The sequence below is a fragment of the Sus scrofa genome, chromosome 15 (assembly GCF_054392235.1).
Source record: "Sus scrofa isolate SSC_HxYL_T2T_F1_AM1 chromosome 15, Sscrofa_HxYL_maternal_Yorkshire_Landrace_v2.0, whole genome shotgun sequence".
Classification (NCBI taxonomy): domain Eukaryota; kingdom Metazoa; phylum Chordata; class Mammalia; order Artiodactyla; family Suidae; genus Sus; species Sus scrofa.
The window spans coordinates 129,734,199-129,755,858 of record NC_139397.1 but is presented as its reverse complement, the minus strand read 5'-3'; the positions used below and the strand labels follow the sequence as shown (position 1 = coordinate 129,755,858).

The window sequence follows — 21,660 nt, the reverse complement described above, 5'->3', positions numbered from 1 at the left end:
ATGAAAGATAAAGATTTCCTCTCGAGGTAGTATGATATAACCTTATTTATAGTAATTTTATATGTGAGTGCATGTGAAGATATACTTTTGCTTTTATATATTATTTATTGGAAAAGTTAATTTCTACAAATTTTGGAGTGACCATAACATATTGTTAACTAAGAAGACACATTGGGCGATGTGTGCAATATGATGGTATTTTGATTTTAAAAAAGATCAAAGCCTTGTGTGTGCATATGCATATGTGAATGAATGAGATATATGCATGGGTATGTGTTTTTGTCTATAGGAGAAGAAATTAAATGAAAGAAGAGAGAAATGGCTTTTGTAGTCGTCTTCATATTATTTAACTTGTTTCCGACAGTCATGTATTGCTTTTGTAATTTGGAAAACATCAATTAATATATTAGAATAAAAGCATTAAGGCCCTAATATCTAGGTAATCTAACAACAGGAAGGGGGTTCAATGTGTAATGGAGGTTATATTTGGGGGATGTTAAACCAATGTGTTTTTATCCTCAGAAGCCCTTAACTACAGATCAAGAGCCACACCTGGAAACTCAGATTTTTTTTTTTTATTATAGTTGATTTACAATGTTGTGTCAATTTCTGCTACACAGCAAAGTGACCCAGTCATACACACATGTACATTCTTTACCTCACATTATCCTCCATGGTGTTCCATCGCAAGTGACTAGATATAGTTCCCTGTGCTATACAGCAGGATTTCATTGCTTATCTACTCCAAATGCAATAGTTTTGATCTACTAACCCCAAACTCCCATCCATCGCATTCCCTCCCACTCCCCCTTAGCAACCACAAGTCTGTTCTCCATGTTCATGAGTTTGTTTCTTTTCTGAAGATAGGTTCAAGTTTTTTTTATAGTAAGAGTGAAGCAGATATCGCGTCTGCAATAACTGCTGCACATGAGCCTTGCTCTTTTAGTGAAGAAGGAGGAAATGATGCAGAGTTGTCTATATATATATAACTGAAATGCTTTGCTGTATATCTGAAACTAATACAACATTGTAAATCAAATATGTCTTAAGACAAATTTTAAAATAATAAAAATAACATACCAGCTTAAAAAAAAAAAAAAGAGGTGGGAAATCTTCCCTTAGAAAGCATATTGGAAAATGGTAGGGATCATAGTTGTTGTCACACGATGCTTGGAGACCACATTTTGCATTAATGAGTAGAGTCCAGGGATCCAAGACAGACAGAATGAGTAACCCAGTTCACTGAAATAAAGTAATATCCTAAGCCATGGGAGATAGAAAACTTGTTTAAAGTTGTCTGAGCCTAGAGTCTAACTTCATCTAACATAAAAACAGAAGGCATTTTTCCAATCTACATACATTAAATTTTGTATAAGTGTACTACAGTAGAAGCTGGAGGTAAATCATACAATGTTTCATTTGCAAATTACTGAGATTTGGCCACTATTTCAGAATATAATCCAACAAAGTATTCATGGAACTTGAATCTCTAGAAGGGAATTTTTACAGTCACATTCAGATGATTCTGCATATGGAGTTAACCATCAGACCAATTCAGCATATCTTTCCTTGTAGTTATGACCAAACATTTGTTTACATTTAAAAATTCATAAAGATAAATTACTTTTCCATTTTTTCTTTTTATAAAGAAAATTACGTCTCCTTTTTTTCTTTTTATAACCAGTCGGAATATGATATTGATTTTTTGAAGTTCTGTGAAGAGAGTTATATTATCTATAAGATTTTCATTTCAGAATAGCAAAAGCAGTGACAATATTATTAAAAGCTTATACAGAATCCATAGGATGAGAATGATTCCAGTCTCTGGAGCGTAAGGATGAGGAGGGAGCAGAGAATATGCAAGAAGATGCCAGAGTCCTTGATTTCCCACCCCACTTTGGGGCTCACATTTTCAATGTTATGGGTTATAGAAACAACTGGACAGACGAGGGATCCTGGCATCACCGTATAAGCGGCATGTTTCCCCTGGCGTTTACAGGGGAAGCTGCCCGTATATAGGAGAATTATCACAGCTAGCATGACCCAGGAGCAAGCAAGCTCAGATGGAAGTAGAAGACAGAGATAGAGAAACACCTCTGCCTCTCTGTTTCCTATGCTGAGAAATCCAGAAGTTCCTGCATTCCAGGCTGAGAAAACATGGGGCTGCTGAGATGAGTGATTAATCTGCAGAGGGCTAATCTTAGAGCAAAAAGGAGCAGCAGGCTGGAAAGTCGAGACAGAAAGCCGAGCAGTGGGTACCACCTGTCACCTCTAGCAAGAGGCAGATGGGCCGATAAAACTCAACAGTCACCAATCCAAGAAGGAACAAACTTGTGACTCTGAAATCAGAACCTGTGAAAATGCAGAGGAAAATGCTAGGATCAGGCACCTCAACTCCCCTTCTGCCATGGGGTCACCCATATCTAAATGCCAAGGCGGGGAAACATGAGACTGGAGATTTTACCTAGACATGCTAAGAATGTCCATGAAAATACTAACTGAAGTTAGTGAGTTTGCATGAGCTTCCTGGACAGGATTGAGTCTAATATTTTTCTTAAACATCCAATGGAAGATGATATTAGTTATTAGGAAAGTTCAAAATCTATATTGTCTATACTATTAATATGCAGTTAAAAATGAAATTACTACTTGTCTACAAATGTAACTATTTGAAGACATTCAACAATTTTTTTGATAGAGGGAAGATTTTAGAAGTGGGAGAGTCCTGGGCACTGAAGGTGAAGGAGGGGTATGTTCATGTTTGGATGGAGCAGAGAAAGGAGAATTTCCAGACAGAAGCCAAGCTTTTCCACTTGACAGTTTTGCCTTGGGCCTATTCTGTTTGTCTTTATCTGGGCTCAGATAACCAAAAGCTGAGGCCAAAAGGCGTGTCCTTTTTTCTGCATAACAGAGCACAGTCCAGCCTGAGCAAGAGTTATATTAGAGTCTACTACAGAGAAAGGGGAGGTAGAAGGAGGACACACTTTTGTGGAGCTGTTTTCTTCCAAAACTCTTGTACGTGATCGTGATCTTTGTTTCCCCAGTATAGTCAGTCTCAAGATGTTTATTAGCTCCTTTAAAATGTTTTCTCCTTTTATTATTTCTTCTTTCCTGCTCTAAGCATTCTTATTTTTATTGATTTTGGACTTCAACCACCCTGCATTTTGTGGGAAATGGAGAGAGTTTTAAGACTAAGTCAATAAATTTAGTGCTAGGACAGAGGAAAGACACTTAACAGAGGATTAGGGCCAAGCTATTTGCCTAAATTCTCAATTTACTGTGCTAGGGATTTGGTTTAAGTTGTGGATAAACATGTTTAATGATTTTAGGAAAGCAATGCAGATGCTGGTCACAGGAATGCAGACATTGAAAAGAAAGGTTTTATTTAGTCATTCAACAAATATTTATTGTGCAGTAAAACCACTAGCTGCTGGTGCTATAGCAGTGAAAAGGAAACAAAGATATTGTTTTTGTTCTCCTTGGGGTTTTAATTTTATGTGGAGAAAAGAAACAATAAAGAAATAAATATATGTTATGTATCAGGAGTTCTTAAGTACTATGAAGAAAAACAAAGCAGGTTAATGGATTAGATAGTAACCACCAGGGAGGAAGAAGGTAAAGCCATTTTTAAGAGGTCCTTTTCTGACAAGGTGACATTCGCAAGAGACCTAAATGAAGTATGGAGCCAACCACTCTGATATTTAGAAGAGTGACTTATCAGGCAGAGAGACCAGCAAGTACAAAGCCTGTGAAGCAAGAAAGTGCCTGGCATATTCAGGAGAACAAGTTGTCTACATGCTAGACCAGAGTGTTCAAAGAGGGAGGTTAGTTGGCAACAATTAAGTCAAGGTGAGGCTTTAGAAACCACTCGAAGAACTTTACTTTTCCTGAGGGATGTAAGATGCCATGGAGTTTTGTTGAGTAGAGCCATGGAAAAATTTCATCTATGTTTTAACTAAATCAATTTGGCTGCTCTATTGAGAATACATTAACAGGAAAAATCCAGCAGTTGAGATGATATTGAGATAGGAGTAGACACTTTAGAAACTGAGAATACGAAATATTTCAAGAAGGAAATGGTCAACTACGTTAAATGCTGCTCTCTCTCTCTCTATATATATATATGTATGTATGTATACACACACACACACACATATATATGCTAGGAGGACAAGTGAATTTGTTCACTGAATTGGCAATATGGAAACAACGTTGGCAAGGTCAGTTTTGATGGAGTTGATGGACAAAAGACTGAAACGTGCTTTCAGAAGAGGGAAGGAGGGGAGTTCCTGTCACGGCCCAGGGAAAACAAATCTGACTAGTATCCATGAGGACACAGGTTGGATGACCTGTGGTGTAGGTCGCAAGATGGGGCTTGGCTCTGGTGTTGCTGTGGCTGTGGCCTAGGCTGGTGGATACACCTCCAATTTGACCCCTAACCTGGAAATTCATATGCCATTGGTACAGCCCTAAAAAAAAAAAAAAAAAAAAGATAGAGAGAGAGGAGGAAGTGGAGTCATTAGTATGTACAAGAATTTTATTAGTTTTTTTAAAAAAAGAGGGCAGACATGAAAAAGTAAAAGGAGAAATAGAGGATGGGTATGTGAAATGGGGATGTAAAATCAAAAAAAGTTTGTTTTGATTTGTTTAAGATAGGCATTTACGGCATGCATGTGTATTGATTATCCCAGTAGATAAGGCATAAGTGATGATTTAAGACCGGTTGGGAACATTTATAGAAACAAAGTCCTTGAGTTAGGTGAGGAAAAATACATTCCAGTAGATAGACCCTGGAAAGTTTGTATGCAGGAGTTGACCTTTTTGTTTTGTTGGGTTGTAATTGACAAATTGAAATTGTATATATTAAAGTCTACAACTTAATGTTTTGCTATATGTACATATTGTGAACTGATTGCTAGGAATCAAGCTGGTTAACATATCTACCATCTCACACAGTTCCCGTTCTGTATGTGTGTGTTAGTGAGAAAACTATGATCTACCTACCCCCTTAGCAGATTTCAAGTATACAATACAGCATTGTTACCTATAACCACCATACAGTACATGAGATCTCCAGAATTTACTCCTCTTGCCTAAATGAAACTTAGGACCCTTTAACCAACATTTCTCCATTCCCCCCAACGCCTGGCAACCACCATTCTACTATGTGCGTCTCTGAGTTCCACTATGTTAGATTCTACATATGAGATTGTTCAGTATTTGCCTTTCTGTGTTTGACTTATTTCACTTATACTATCCTTCAGGTTCATCCATGTTGTCAGAGATGGCAAGTTATCCTTCCATTTTACGGTTGAATGGCATTCCTCTGTGTGTGTATAAAATTATGTTTCTTTATCCGTTCATCTGTGGGTGGACAGACACTTAGTGCCATATCTTGGCTATTGTGAATAATACACCGTGAACATGGGGATATAAATATCTCTTTCAGATAACACATTTCATTCTCTTTGGACATATATCCAGAAGTGAATACTATTGTAGTTATATTTTTAATATTTTGAGGAAGCTCCATAATGTTTTCCATAATGGTTATACCATTTGTATCAATGTAGATGGACCCTGACACTATATGAGTGTTACACTTCCTCTCCAACATTCGTTATCTCTTGTTTTTTTTACAATGGCCATTCTGACGGGTGTGAGGTGATGGGCTGACTTTAGGTGTGAGTACATCTATTGCAACAGGAATAAGAGCAAAGTACCTGGTAGAGGTTCAGTGAAGTTTACACTGGGTGTTGGGAATATGCAGATACTCTTTCCTGATTGCTCTACTTTAACAGTAAAATATGAAGCAGGGGCATAAGCTGAATTAAAGAATAGCAGAGAGTGTGTTAGAGATTCTGAGGAGAAAGTATAAGTGATGAAATAGTCATTTTGGAGAGTCAGGAGATAAATTGAATTGGGACATGTAATAGCATTGATTGCTAGGAGCATCAGGGACCCAGTGTAGGTGGTGGTCAGACATTTTAAGTGAGACAGGTCATTACAGTCATATGTTTTGTCAAGTCATATCCAGCTTCTCAAAGTCAAGCACAAAATAGACAAACATTGAAATTTAACCAGGGCAGAGTTTTGTCAGGCAAATATACAGTGAAAGAAGAAAGAGAGTAATATTGTCAAGGGATTGTGTGAAGAGTGATTACTTCATACTGAATATTGAGGGAAGTGAAGACACAAAAATGATGAAAGACAGGCAAAAGTTGATAGCATCCATCTTCCCATGGATGTGCAGAAGCTTTGGATGGCATATGAAAAGGATTCACAGAAAATAAATAGAAAGAGGTAATCTATATCAGAAAGCAAGATATTTTGAGTAGAGCCTATTGAGACCTGCAATTGAGGGCAACAACAGGATCTAGGATATGGCCTCGAAGCAGGTGATTGTGAGACATGAAGCCAAGATCACTGGACATGAGAAGGTCAAGACACTGAGAACCAGAATATTGAAAGCGTTCTCTGCAATGTGAGTTACATAGACCTCAAAAATCACCTAGGATGACTGAAGACATGGTGGAGAGTCAGGGAGCTACTTGCTAATTTTCACTGAATGAGAGGAGCTGATCTTAGGGTTTGCATATGACTGGAAGAAGGGAGAGGACTATGATAGGAAGCTGCTCTATGGCATGAACTACAAAGAACATGAGGTTTTTTGTTTGTTTGTTTGTTTGTTTGTTTTTAGGGAAGGAGCTAGGACTGGTTTGGAAGCACCAACGAGAAGCAAAGATCATCTACCCACCCTCAAGTTTTATGGGTAAGATAAAAAAAAAATGCCACCTTTTTGGAGGCTGCCAGGAATGTAGTATCCACAAGGACAGAGAGTTTTTCATTAAAGCAGGAAAGTACAGAAACATCTAAGGAAGAATTTGAGAATCCCAGGGATTATGTTGATGAGTTATCAGGAATTCAGGAGGATACACTGGAAGGATTTGAGGATAAAGGAGGAGTGAAAGATTACTGAAGATTAGGGGATATTAAAATTGAAATGGGAATAAGAGTTCAAGTAATGAAAAGTGACTTGTGGTTCTTGAGGGGTGACTGAAGTAAACAGGAATGTAGGTATGATGGGATTAATCCCCAAACTAGACTTTGTTATCTGATGAAAGGGTTACACAGCTTCCTCATCATTTTGGGAAATATCCAAGGAAACATGAAAGGTGAGAAGAGGGATTAAAGAGTCTGCAATAGAAATGGCAAAAAAGAAAAGGTTTAGACTTACTCAGCATGCCTGACCACTTAACAGAGACTACATTTTTAGTAATGAAATTTACTGGTAGAACCTCCTAGTGAATGGTCCAAAAAACCCACCAAAAACCAAAACAAAATTGCACCATAATTATGATGACCATCACATTATCAGTAATTACTGAGAACATGTTTTGAACAATTATTGTTAAACTATTTATACCCAATATTTCATTTAATTTTATACAAAACACTGTCAGTTGGTCTAACAATCTCATTGCACCATTAAATGAACAAACAAACAAAAAAACCAAGCCAAAACAAACAAGAGTCAATAAAGATTTGTACTTACAGCTCTCTGACTCCAAAGTTAAAGTTGAATAAAGGCAGGGCCAAGGAGTTTCGGAAGATCTGGGGGTAAAGGCAGCGTGAAAGTCTGGTTCCAGGAGTAATTCAACTCCAGAAATACCTCATGTGTCCATACTTCAGCACTGCACTCAGCTCTGAAATTTAAAAAAAAAAAAAAAAAAAATTAATTAAACTTGATCTTTGCCCTAGAGAAGCTTAAAATCCACTGGACAGAATTTGTAAACCAAAATTGCAGTCCATTACAACAAGTGCAAAGATAAAAAATCTGTGTTCAGATAGGGGTGATACACAGGAAGAAATGACTAACCCTGTATCAGGTGGGTTTCAAGGGACCAATGAGAGTTTTTCAGGCAGACAGAGGATGTAGCACATTCTGGAAGGGGCCAGCATGATTAAAAACACATGTGTACTGATTAGGCACGAACTGGAGGACAGACCCAACATTTTCTGACACTGTGGTGAAAAGACATAAGGATTAGTAAAGAGATAGTCACATGTAATAGGGAGTAGGCCAATAAGAAAGCTAAAGAAAGACTATCCCTTGGATTTATATAAGCCGCACAAGAGCAGACACTCCAAGAAAAAAAATTAAATTTCTGCCCAGAAATTTAAGATTCTTTTATTTTTAATCATTGCAAGTATGTCTTATCCCCATTATACAAATGAGGAGAAAAGAGACAAAGGTCCAAGTCTATTTGACTCCAAAATTCACATGCTCTCTACCTCACACAAACAGAATTCCAAAAATATACCATAACATGTGTAAGTCACTTGGCCAAGATGGAACCAGTACCAAGAGAGAAGAAGCAGAGAAAGAAAAAATAAATAAATCACATAAAAATACAGAATATTTATAGGTAAAAATACAGATTGCAGAAAATTTTCATTCATCATTATGAACACAAGCCCAATACAAGTAAGTGCTGAGAATACAAAAAGGCTTAGAGTAATGTCTATATGTTGTATTAGGAACAGACTATGCATATGAAAATAATTATTGTTTATTCATTCATTATTTTACAAAAATATTTATTTGTTTATGAGATAATATGTACTAGACCATTTGCTAGTTCATATAAAATTCATATAAAAATGAGTAAGACAGAATTTCTGCCCTGCAGGTATTTACATTCAAGTAAAGGAGGCACGAAGGAGTAACTGATGCATAGAAAGTGCTCTATGAGCACACAGGAGAAAGTTCTAAGCTTGAAAATAAATGCAACTTATCCAGTACATAGCACAGACCCCAAAATCTACAGCTGTGAGTGTTGCCCAGTAGATGTGATTGGAAGGGAGAGTCTCTTGATACTTTTTGGATTCGGAGTTTTGGTCAATTCTACTAGAATTTCAAGGATGCAGGATCTAGACATATTTATGTTTCACAATTGCCCCAGGTGATTTTCCTGAAGAGACGATGTTGAGAAGCTTGAGTTAAGGTGGTGGTTTTTAACCGCAGGTACACATTAGAATCATCTGGGAAGTTTGAAAAAGAGCACTGCCTGGGCTCCCTTCCAGTCTCATTCAACTAGAATCTTGCATTAGTATTTTTTAAATAGCTCCCAGGTGATTCTAATGGTCAGCCAGGAGTGAAAACCACTGAGTAAAGGGATTGGCATGGAAGGGGCAGCTCCAAAAGGAAGCTTAGAGTACAAGTGAAAGAGCAACACTAGAGATAGGAAGGAATGCAAAAAAAAAAGTCATGTTGTGGAATTACAGGGGCCTTTCAAAGATGAGTGAAGATGTGGTCACTTGCTACAAATGTCACAGAGACACTGACATGGTAGCTTGATTTTCGATTACTGTAAAGGTGGCTGCTGACCCTGATGAGAATTGTCAAGAGATGGTAGGAAGAAGTCAGATTATAATGAAATAAGGACAGAATGAAGGAGAGAAAGTGGAGAGAGAGAGTACAGATTATTCTTTCAAGAAACTTGCTTTGACTGGAAAAACGTTTGAGAAGGATGGAGAGTTGGTCAAGAAAGTATAAGTAGAGGCAAGTGGGGCTAGTAGATGCAAACTATTACATTTAGAATGGATAAGCAATGAGGTCCTACTGTGAAGCACAGGGAACTATATCCAATCTCATGCTATAGACCATGATGGAAGAAAATATAAGAAAAGGAATACATACATATATATATATATATACACACACATATATATGTGTGTATGTGTGTGTATGTATATATATGACTGGGTCTCTTTGCTGCACAGTGGAAATTGGCACAATGTTATAAATCAACTATGCTTTAATAAAAAAAATTAAAAAAGAGAAAGGATAATTTGATAAAAGTGGGAGAATCTGAGACTGGACCATAGGAGAAATTACTGGAAGAAAAGTAAGTGTTTCTTCCAGGAAGAACCTTAAGGATGAGGGTGGTTATGGACAGGTTTATACCCTGGGGGAAGGAGGGAAAGTTAGAGGAGTGCCCACCCAGGGAACTAATTCATGCTGACTGATCAAGCCAAAATGCTGGGGAGGAGGGAGGAGGGTGAAGAGTGGTCGTTGCAGAACCAGTTGATAATTTAAAGAAGTTAGGAAGAAAGAGACTGAGTCAAGGGAAATGTACAAAGGCCTGCTGAGTACATTAAGGGCATTACCTTGGTAGGAGACAGTAAAGTGAACCAATTCTGCAACTTTATTCAGTAAACGTTTGAAATCTGGGCATGGAAGCCAACACTGGATAAATTAATTGATTTGGGATAGGTGAATTACAGGACAAGGAGAGCTTAAAGATCTCAGTACGACCAGCATTCCTTCCACAGTAATATTAGGTACCGTATGAAAGATAACTAGAATGAGTTTTCCCAGAGCTAGTGCAAGACAAAAATGGCTTCATGGGCAGACATACAGATGACCGAGAAACACATGAAAAGATGTTCAGCGTCACTCATTATTAGAGAAATGCAAATCAAAACCACGATGAGGTACCACCTTACACCAGCCAGATAGCCATCATCCTAAAGTCTACAAACAATAAGTGCTGGAGAGGGTGTGGAGAAAAAGGAACCCTAGTATACTGTTGGTGGGATTGTCAATTGGTGCAATCACTGTGGAAAGCAGTATGGAGATTCCTCAGAAAACTAAATATAGAACTACCATTTCATCCAGCAATCCCACTCCCGGGCATCTATCCAGAAAAAACCACGACTCGCAAAGACACATGTACTCCAATGTTCATTGCAGCACTATTTACAATAGCCAAGACATGGAAACAACCTAAATGTCCATCGACAGAGGAGTGGATCCAGAAGATGTGGTACATATACACAATGGAATATTACTCAGCCATCAAAAAGAACGAAATACCAGCATTTTTAGCAACATGGATGGACCTAGAAACTATCATGCTAAGTGAAGTCAGCCATACAATGAGACACCAACATCAAATGCTTTCACTGACATGTGGAATCTGAAAAAAGGACATATGGAACTTCTTTGCAGAACAGATGCTGACTCACAGACATTGAAAAACTTATGGTCTCTGGAGGAGACAGTTTGGGGGGTGGGGGGATGTGCTTGGGCTGTGGGATGGAAATCCTGTGAAATCAGATTGTTATGATCATTATACAACTACAGATGTGATAAATTCATTTGAGTAATAAAAAAAAAAGAAAAAAAAATGGCTTCCTGGGTAAACAGTTATATGGAGGAAGGGGGAGTTATGAAATATTAGGGTTCAGGAAGAATATGAGGAGTGTTAAGAAAAGTTGAATGGTGGTGGTGTTGAGATCTCAAATGTGACAGTTAAGCTGGCAACAATGGCCAGTCTGATTGGAGTAGAAGATGAATAAGTGCGGTAGAGAAGAAATAGGCAAAGCCCAATTGTGAAGGTCCTGGATGCTTGTGATAAGGTGACACAGACTGAATTGTATGAGATGTGAAGAGTCATTTTTTTTTTTTTTTTTGATTGTGGAAAACGGTGTGCGTTGTTGAATTTTTAGTAGGTTGATATGGCAGCCACCCATATAGTGCATCTGGATTTTAGATGTTGATGTCCTAAGTTTTTTTTTGGTTTTCACTTTTTTGAGCTTCTCTACTAATTTACTCTCCTATTCTTAATAAAATTTTTAGCACCTTCTACTCCTGCTCTCACCGCTATCATCACAGATTTTTTGCAAACCTCGTTCTTTTTGCCCTCTCTACCTCATTCCACAACTACTGAAATTTCCTCCTCCTTTGGCATCTGTTCTGCTTTTGTTCTTATTTATTGGGCTCTTCTTTTGCTTATTTTTAAACTGTCTTCCTTTCTCCATCCCCCCATTGCAAGTTTCAGTCTGGATCCTCTGTTCCTCTTTGTTTTCTTCTGAGGGCACATCCTCTTTTATGGCTCAACTGCCTCTGTGTAGATGACACAAATCTATACCTCCAGTCATCACTGCAATCTTGAGTTAGAGACCCCAGATTTCAATTTCTCATTATAAATTATAGATTCAAATAGAGTCCCTCTTGCACCTCAAACTCAGTGTTTCTAAAAGAGAATTATCATATTTTCCACAAAAGAAGAGTGTCTTTCTATGCCCACAAAGTTCTGTTTTTTTTTTTTTTAATTGTACCCCTTAATAACATCACGTCTAGGTTGTTGTAGTAGTTTCTTAGTTGAATGGTTGGATTCTATTTTTTAATTCCTTTGATTTGAGTTATGAAACATTGACAGACAAATCTTCCTGAAAAGGATTTTTATTCATATTCTCTAATTTGTCCCATTTCTTAGCCTTCCTGTCCCTGCAAAGAAGGCTAATGGACTCTCCATTGCTCATGGATTAGACTCTAATAAAACTTAAACTTCTTAGATTTAAGTCATTTGTTCTTTAAGGGCAATAATATTTCTGTTGATCTCTATAGTTTTCTCTATTCTTTCTGTTTCCTAAATTGAGTTATATCAAGCCCTCATCTTCATTTTACTTGTTTGTTTATTTAATAAGTAAGCATTTTCCAACATCTTCTGTGTTCTAATGAACACAGAAGCAGACATCCATTCATGTGGCTACTTTCTTAAATGAATGGTGTATTCTGGGACCACTTCTGTCTTTCTAGTTGCACAGCAGTTCAGTCTCTACTTCACTGGGAAAAGACTTTATGTGTACCTCCACTTGATACCCAAAGTTCTATGCTTTAGCTGGAATTTCAGAGCTGGCTTATGCTTCTGTGATATGTGGAAAAATGATTAAAGATGCACCAATGAGGTTTCTGTAGTCTTGAGGGTCCAGAGAGAAAGGAAGCTCTCCAGTCCAACCCTCCTGGTTCTGGACACCTTTCTTTGCATGAAAGCTACTTTCCTCCAGGACTATTAGGGTGATGGTTCTTTTGTTCAGTTCCCTCTATTGCTTTTCTAATCATCTGGGTTTTAATACACACAATTTCCATAGTTTGTTCTGCCTGTAAAATATGTTTTTAACCATTGCTTGAGTTTTAGAGATTAGCTATTTATTTAGGCCTATCCTTTCTGCCAAAGCTTAAACATTGTTCCTATTATCACCTTTCTAGAAGTCACATGTAACTTCTTCAGAAGTTTAAAAAAGAATAAGAACATGGGAAATATGGACTAATATTTTTTCCTTTCTAATATGATTATATACTTCATGTGGGTAATAATTACTCATATTGTATGACTGTATAGTTCTTTGTACTTCACCAAACAGGATCATGTAGACTAGTGAACACTCAGGAAATATTTGTTTGCTTTTTGGTTCAGGACTGCAATCTACCTGCGTTGAAAAGGAACTTTTAATATCTAGCAATTTCAAATCAAGATGTCAATTTATTAAACTTAGAATTTAACCAAATGTCAATTAAAAAAAAAATCTGTTTCCTACAACAAACCCTTGTTTGTTTTCCTCCACCTCTCCTAATACCTAAGGAATTCTACTGGTTTGATCTTTTCTATTATCTAGATCTTCAAGTATTAATATGGAAGAAGTGTTAACTTGTCAACTTATCATTAATTGATTTCATTTGGTACCATACGGCAAGGAAATCAAGATTAGTCTTGTTCCTTGAATTTATAATAGATTAAAACAATTCTATTCTGCATATAATTTTGGAGATTAAGCTGTAGGCTCTTTGGAGTGTGTGTTTATACCTTAAAATTTTTAATTAGAAAACTTGCTCAAAACAACTTACCCTTTTGCTAATAGATAAAAGTCTAATAATGTATCCTAAAAGGAAACATGAGAAACTTCTTTAGAAGTACTGTTATTTGAATATGCACTCGAAATTTTTAGTTAATAATTTAGATAATATTATGGTAAATCGCTTAAAAAGTCCATATGAAATCTATGTCAGATAATGGTTATAAAATAGAAAAAGCATACCAATAGACATGATTCTGTAGAATACGAAAAGAAAAAAGAAGCTTCATTTCCTTTTCATAGAGATGGATTAGTTTAGGAAATAGTTTGTACTAAATTTTTACTTTAAATTTGAACTCAATATGGAAAAGTATTGGTTGCTAATAAATCATCAAATCATAAATATTTTAAAGCCTCTGCTAACCCTGTGCCTGGTGTCATGAAGTATACATGAAAAATAAAAAGAGAAATCTTTGCTCTCATAGTTTATTCCATTAGAGGAAAAACTTAAAAGGATAAAAAGTTAAATATAAAGACTTAAAAATCATCTTGAGATTAAAAGCAGAAGAGATAGCATAGGACAATATTTATTCCCAACATATTCTTTGATCTAATCCTATATTTAAATATGTGTTGAGTTTCCATCATAGCTCAGTGGAAATGAAGCTGATTAGTATCCATGAGCATGCAGATTCAATCCCTGGCCTCCCTCAGTGGGTCACAGTTGCTGTGAGCTGTGGTCTAGGTCATAGACACATTGCTGTGGCTGTGGTGTAGGCTGGTGGCTGCAGCTCTGATTTGACACCTAGCCTGGGAAACTCCATATGCCTCAGGTGCAGCCCTAAAAAGACAAAAAAAAAAAAGTGTCATTCTCTTCTTTTCTACCTCTCTCCCATCTCTCCCAAAGCATGGCTTAGCACCTTCTGTATGTCAGGCCCTGTGCTGGGTATAGAGTTATAAAGAAAAATGAAGCACATGGTATCTGTCTCTTTCTGAATTACTTCACTTAGTATGAGAATCTCTAGTTCCATCCATGTTGCTGCAAATGGCATTATTTCATTCTTTTTATGGCTAAGTAGTATTCTATTGTATGTATATATCGCATCTTCCTAATCCTTTCATCTGCCAATGGACATTTAGGTTGTTTCCATGTCTTGGCTATTGTGAATAATGCTACAATGAATATATGGGTGCATGTATCCTTTCAATGAAAGTTTTGTCTTGATATATGCCCAAGAGTGGGATTTCTGGGTTATATGGTAGTTCTATGTATAGATTTCTAAAGTACCTCCATACTGTTCTCCATAGAGTTGTACCAGCTTACATTCCCACCAACAGTGCAGGAGGGTTCCCTTTTCTCCACATCCCCTCCAGCATTTGTTATTTGTGGACTTATTAATGATGACCATTCTGATGGGTGTGAGGTGGGACCTAAAAGTAGTTTTGATTTGCATTTCTCTAATAATCAGTGATGTTGAGCATTTTTTCAAGTGCTTTGTTGGCCATCTGTGATATCAGTTATATCTGGACTCTAATATATGGCACAAATAGACCTTTCCACAGAAAAGAAACCTATGGACTCAGAGAACAGACTTATGGTTGCCAAGGGCGGGGGGAGGAAGTGGGATGGACTGGAAATCTGGGGTCGATTCAAACTATTGCATTTGGAATGGATAAGCAATGAAATCCTGCTGTATTGCACAGGGAAATATATCTAGTCACTTGTGATGGAGCATTATGGAGGATAATGTGAGAAAAAGAATGTATATGTGTATGTGTGACTGGGTCATTTTGCTGTACAGTAGAAAATTGACAGAACACTGTAAACCAACTGTAATGGAAAAAAATTAAAACTCATAAAAAAAGAAAGAAAGAAAGGAAAGTGAAGCATAGTTTCTGCTCTCAAATGGAAGGTATAATTGGAATCTTCAGGAATCATCATTTAACAGCTCAAACATCAGAGAGCAGCAAGGAGGGGTAATTGTTACACACCCAATTTGGGGGGATTCTTAGAAGGCTTTTTGCCTTATAGTGTCTCCCAGGCATAAGATATGTTGAGTAGGGATGGTAGCTGGCCTTATATAAATATACTGGGATAACTTCATGGAACCCAGTCAATTTTTCTAATCCACTCTGAGCTTCAGAATGGGAACAAACAAGTTAACTATATAGGAGGAAATAGGGAAATTATAATCATTACTAAATAAAACTAAGAGCTAAAATTAGAACTCAAACCCCAGGCAATGTATCTAGAAGTCACTCTCATATTCTCACATATTCTGAACTTCACCAATCACCAACTGTTGTTACTCTTGAACATTTAAAGGACAATATGGATATGCAGAGGTTTAGAATTAGGTGAAGGAAAGTCTACTGTGGATGGGGAATGTGTAGCTTAAGGGAAACAAGGTTACTCCCTAAAGTTACAATGACCTATAAGCAAAGAAATCATGTAGTTCCTGGAATGCAATAGCAACCAATAAAAGTTATTGTTAGGGAAAGATCTATGTCAAAGATATATAGCTTTCATGTGCTTTTCAGCCATCTGTCTGTCCTCTTTGGAGAAATGTCTATTTAGTTCTTCTGATCATTTTTTTATTGCTTTTTTTTCTTTTGATATTGAGCTGAATGAGAAGTTCCTTAAAAAACTAAATATAGAACTACTATATGATCCAGCAATCCTACTCCTGAGTATAGTATCTAGAGAAAACCATAATTCAAAAAATATATGCACCCCAATATTTACTGCAACACTATTTACAATAGCCAAGCTATGGAAGCAATCTAAGTGTCCATCAAAAGAGGAATGGATAAAGAAGATGTGGTACATATATACAATGGAATATTACTCAGCCATAAAAAAGAATACTGCCATTTGCAGCAATATGGATGGACCTAAGGATTATCATTCTAAGTGCAGTAAGAGAACGATATCATATGCGATCACTAATATGAGCAATCTAGTAAAAAAATGATACAAAAGAACTTATTTACAAAACAGAAACAGGCTCAAAGTTTTCAAAACTAAAGCTATGGTTAGCAATGGGGAATTGTTGCAGGGAGGGATAAATTAGAAGCTTGGGATTAACATACACACACTACTATATATAAAATAGACAGGTTACAAGGATTTACAGTATAGCACAGGGAGGTCTACTCAATTTTCTGTAATAATTTATATGGGAAAAGAATCTTAAAAAAAATGTATATATGTATACGTATAACTGATTCACTTTGCTGTACACCTGAAGCTAACACAGCATTGCAAGTCAACTATAATCCAATAAAACTTAAATATACATTATATATATTTGTATGTGTATATGTGTGTGTATATATACATAGGTATGTATGTGTGTGTGTATCAGGACAGCTCTGCAGAATTCTATCAAAAATATCCCCATGCCCATGTCTATGGCTCAGTCCAAGGATGTTGAGTGTCTCCGTATTCCTATAAATAGGTCATCTAATTTTCACCTTTGACTTTTTAAAAAGTATCTTTTATTTTCCTCTTTGAACAATGTGTATTAATGTGGTATATTTATACTACATAAATATATTTTATATAAAAAGTTTGTATACAGGGAGGATGGCACTATATTACTGTTTCCCTCTTCTGACTTTTACTACAAGAAGGTCTTGCTGCCTTGCTTCTCTTGGCCTTCTGGTTCTGGCATTAATTCTATGAAACAGATCTGGGGACTCTGCTTCCCCCCACTACCTTAATAGAAAGATTTACTAGCTTTCCTCATTAAGGAGACTGTGATATCCCAGGCAGGCTAAGGTTTAGCTTATTTTCTTTATTTAAAGTGTTTTTAACTCTCTCTTCAGATCCAGATTTTTAGACCATGTCCATGGTAAACTGGGCATGGATACTGGATTCTAGAGTATTTCCATTCTTCTAACTCTAGTTCCTGAAATCATATATCATAGATGAAATTACATAGTGCTTTTCTGAGCCTCTCCTAGGAGAAACTCCTAAGGTTTGGTCAAATCCTACTTAAAATAATTAAGGACTCAACGCAAAGGATGTCAGATGGTTCAGTGCCCAGACACGAAGCTTGATATACAGTTTATAAAGGTGACTAACCTTAGTGCTCAAGATCTTATTCTGAGGATGCCTTTGAGGAGTGGAGAAATCTGTTGAAACTGGCAGTTTGTTTATTCCTTATGAAAACATTAGGTGTCAGGGTAGTGACACAAAGGAAATGACTCTCACACATTCCTTTAAGTAAGGAGCAGAGATGTGTACTGGTTCCTCTAATTCCTTATTAGGAGTATGCCTAAGAGTCCCTGGGAAATGAAAGGGGCCCTACAGAACAGGGAAGAGTCTCAGCTCAGAAAGAGTATTAATTTGAGAGAGAAAGGACTGAGAGAAAAACTTTAACCTTCCAGAAATCAGGAAAGACCTTGGGGGAAAAAAAGGGAGGGACACTTTACCTAGGAATCTGAGATGGCATCTGAGTGGTAAAGGGGATTGGCAAGAGATAAGCAGGTTTTGAAAACCGGGAAGTGAAAAATTAAGCATTCTTTAAGAATCCAAATCTAGAAAATGAACTTTTTCTCTCACTCTGGAGTGTCTGTCCCCGATGTACCTTTGGGTGGTGCTGGCCTTCTTTAGCAAATTGTGTTAATTCTGGATTTGTCAGGTGAGACTTAAAAAAAACTATTAAAAATTTTTTGGGTGGAGCATTTACAGAAACATCTTTCTTGATTTGAAGTTCTGTTAACTCAAGTAATTTAGCTTGTTCTTTCAGTGAGAGACAAAATAGGGAATATTTCTTAGGTTTTTTAGGCTTTTCAGTTCTATTTACTCATATTTTTATTTCCATTCTGACTATTTGGCTTTATTTCAGTTTTAATATTATAAATGACCTCAACACAGCTTAGGAGGTGGGAGGTAAATATAATTCAGTAAAAATTATGTTTTTTTCTGTGTGCTGACAGGTTGTGTGGTGCCATAACTACCTTGAAAGTTAACCATTATTTTGAGGAAACAAAACGAAGACTACACTGTAATCACTTAGTTAACACCTGGTTGCTCAGGTGAAAACTTAGTCATTCTTGCCTCCTTCCTTTTCCGTACACCTTGCATCCAATCCAGCAGCAAAGGCTGAGGCTTTAACCCCATATATTTCCCCAAACAATAATTTTCCACCACCCCTATCCAAACCTTGCAGGGAAGTGTGGATTTGCAATGGTCTCCTAACTTCTCCGTATTGTTCTGTCCTGCCTCCTACCTATTCTCATACCTGTTCTCCCTATTCTCAAAGCAAAATAGTCCTTTTAAACCTAAGTGACACCATGCCATTTTCCCATGTTTTTCATTTCACTTGCAATAAAAACTGAAGTTCTTACTAGGGTCTAAAAGGCTAGGGCAGTAATTCCAGTTTCCTCTGAGATAAGCAACTACCAATCCTCAACTCAATCCTTCTGTTCCTTACTACTCATTAAATAAAACAGCAACATCTGCCTGGGAACTTTGGTATTTCACACTTTTTTTCTAATGCCTGCAGGACTTCATCCTTCACTCCCTTTAGTTTCATTATAAACATAATTTGGAATTCCCATGTGGCTCACAACGTAATAAACATCATCTCTACAATGTCTTCCATGATCATATATTATAAACACACTTCTCTCCCCACCTTCAACACCCAAACACCCAAACTACTTAGACTACTTTACATTTCTCTGTAACATTTACCAGCCTTCACTATATTTGTTAATTGCCTAGTTAGCAATGTTTGTAGAGACCTGTTTCATTGATTTATCCCCAGATCCTAGATCAGTGCTTGACACATTGTAGGTTTCAACAAATATTTGTTGACTAAACACTGAGCAAGATAATAATCAAGATTGATCTTCTTACATAGGTGAAGCAGATGATGCTAGCCAATGGTATCACTGGGAGGCTCAAAAAATCAGGCCTACTCTTTTCTTGTTTACTCACCTGTTATCCCCAAATCTTATTTATATGTTACATCCCACAATTAAAGGGAAGAATTAAAATATACTAGTTAATATACACACTAATGTATATAAAATAGGTATAGCACAGGAAACTCTACTCAGTCTTCTGTAATAACGTATATGGGAAAAGAATCTGAAAAAGAATGAAAATATGTATATATATAACTGAGTCACTTCGATATACACCTGAAACTAACACAACATTGCAAAGCAACTATATAGCAATTAAAAAAAACAAAGTGAATTTTGTAATAAAGCAACTCATACAAATGTTTATATCTCAGTGCATATGAAAGCTCTGTTTACACTAAAAGTAAAATAAAGTAAAATATACTAATTAGCCTTGGTCACCCTTCAGGAAGGGAACATGGACTTGTTAGGACAGTCATGAATGTGTATGCAGGGTGTGAGGGGCACACAAATGTTGCCCAGGATGCAGTCCTGCCAGGGTTAGCTACATAAGTTCTGGGCCTGACTTGAAGTTGCTTTGCCCTGGGGAGTCATCCCAGAGGGCTTTTCTACTTTTACAGAGGGATTAAATTTGATAGGGGCAGAAGAGGAGGCCAGGCTGGACTTCGGAGATTAGGAGTGGGAGGAAGACTTTCTTTTCACTTAGAAGGCTTTTTCTTTCTTTTTTTTTTTTTTTTTTTTGAGGTTGTTTGCATCTTTTATTTATTATGTATGTACATGATTGATCTTTAAAAAAGTTATCTGTAACATCGTCAACACATTGACATGATTTATTCTGAAATATAATAGATGACTCAATAGCAGAACCTTGCTTAAGAATGAGTCTGCCTGGAGTTCCCGTTGTGGCTCAGTGGTTAACGAATCTGACTAGGAACAATGAGGTTGCGGGTTTGAACTCTGGCCTTACTCAGTTGGTCAAGGATCCGGCATTGCCGTGAGCTGTGGTGTGGGTTGCAGACACTGCTCGGATCCCGAGTTGCTATGGCTCTGGCGTAGGCCAGTGGCTACAGTTCTGATTAGACCCCTAGCCTGGGAACCTCCATATGCCATGGGAGTGGCCCAAGAAATGGCAAAAAGACCAAAAAAAAAAAAAAAGAATGAGTCTGCTTCACCTCACATTGGTCAGAATAGCTATCATTAATAAGTCTACAAATAACAAATGCTCGAGGGGTTTGGAGAAAGGAAACCCTCCTGTACTGTTGTTGGGAATATAAATTAGTACAACCAATATGGAAAACAGTATAGAGGTACCTCAGAAAACTAAACAGAGAACTACCATATGATCCAGCAATGCCACACCTGGGCATCTATCCAGACAAAACTTTCATTGAAAAAGATACATGCACCTCTATGTTCACTGCAGCACTATTCGCTATAGCCAAGGCATGGAAACAACCTCAATGTCCATTGACAGATGAATGGTTTAAGATGTGGTACATATACACAATGGAATACTAACTCGGCCATAAAAAAGAACAAAATAATGCCATTTGCAGCAACATGAATGGAACTAGAGATTCTCATACTACATGAGGTAAGTCAGAAAGACAAATACCATATGATATCAATTATATCTGGAATCTAATATATATCACAAATGAACTTATCTACAAAACAAACAAACTCATGGACGTGGAGAACAGACTTGTGGATGCCAAGGGGGAGGGGGAGGACACGGGATCGACTCAGAGTTTGGGGTTGGTAGATGCAAACTCTTGAATGTGGAGGGTATAGGCAATGAGACCCTGCTGAGCAGCACAGGGAACTGTATCCAGTCACTTGTGATGGAACATGATGGAGGATAATGTGAGAAAAAGAATGTGTGTATATGTGTAACTGGGTCACTTTGCCACGCAGCAGAAATTGACAGAGCATTATAAATTAACTATAATAAAAAAAAATTTAAAAAAAGAATGAGTCTGCTATAAATCTTCCATTTGCCCTCCAGATCCATTTTCTAAGCTCTGTTCTGTGCCCTGTATGGTTGATCTATATTATGTGAACCATATCAACAAGCTTCCTTTCTTCTGATGTCCAATCAGGTTTATGTGATGTGCAGCCCCAGAAGGATAT

General features: G+C 37.1%; 1 protein-coding gene across 10 annotated transcripts in view; it reads right to left on the bottom strand.

Moving 5' to 3' along the window:
* LOC110257137 (PC-esterase domain-containing protein 1B-like) overlaps nt 1-21,660 on the bottom strand; it is a 276,259-nt gene that overhangs the window by 220,964 nt on the left and 33,635 nt on the right. For all 10 annotated transcript variants that reach the window (XR_014829271.1, XR_014829274.1, XR_014829275.1 and 7 more), the window contains exon 2: nt 7,556-7,706. The gene's annotated coding sequence lies outside the window, so the exon portion shown is untranslated. The remainder of the gene's footprint in view (nt 1-7,555; nt 7,707-21,660) is intronic.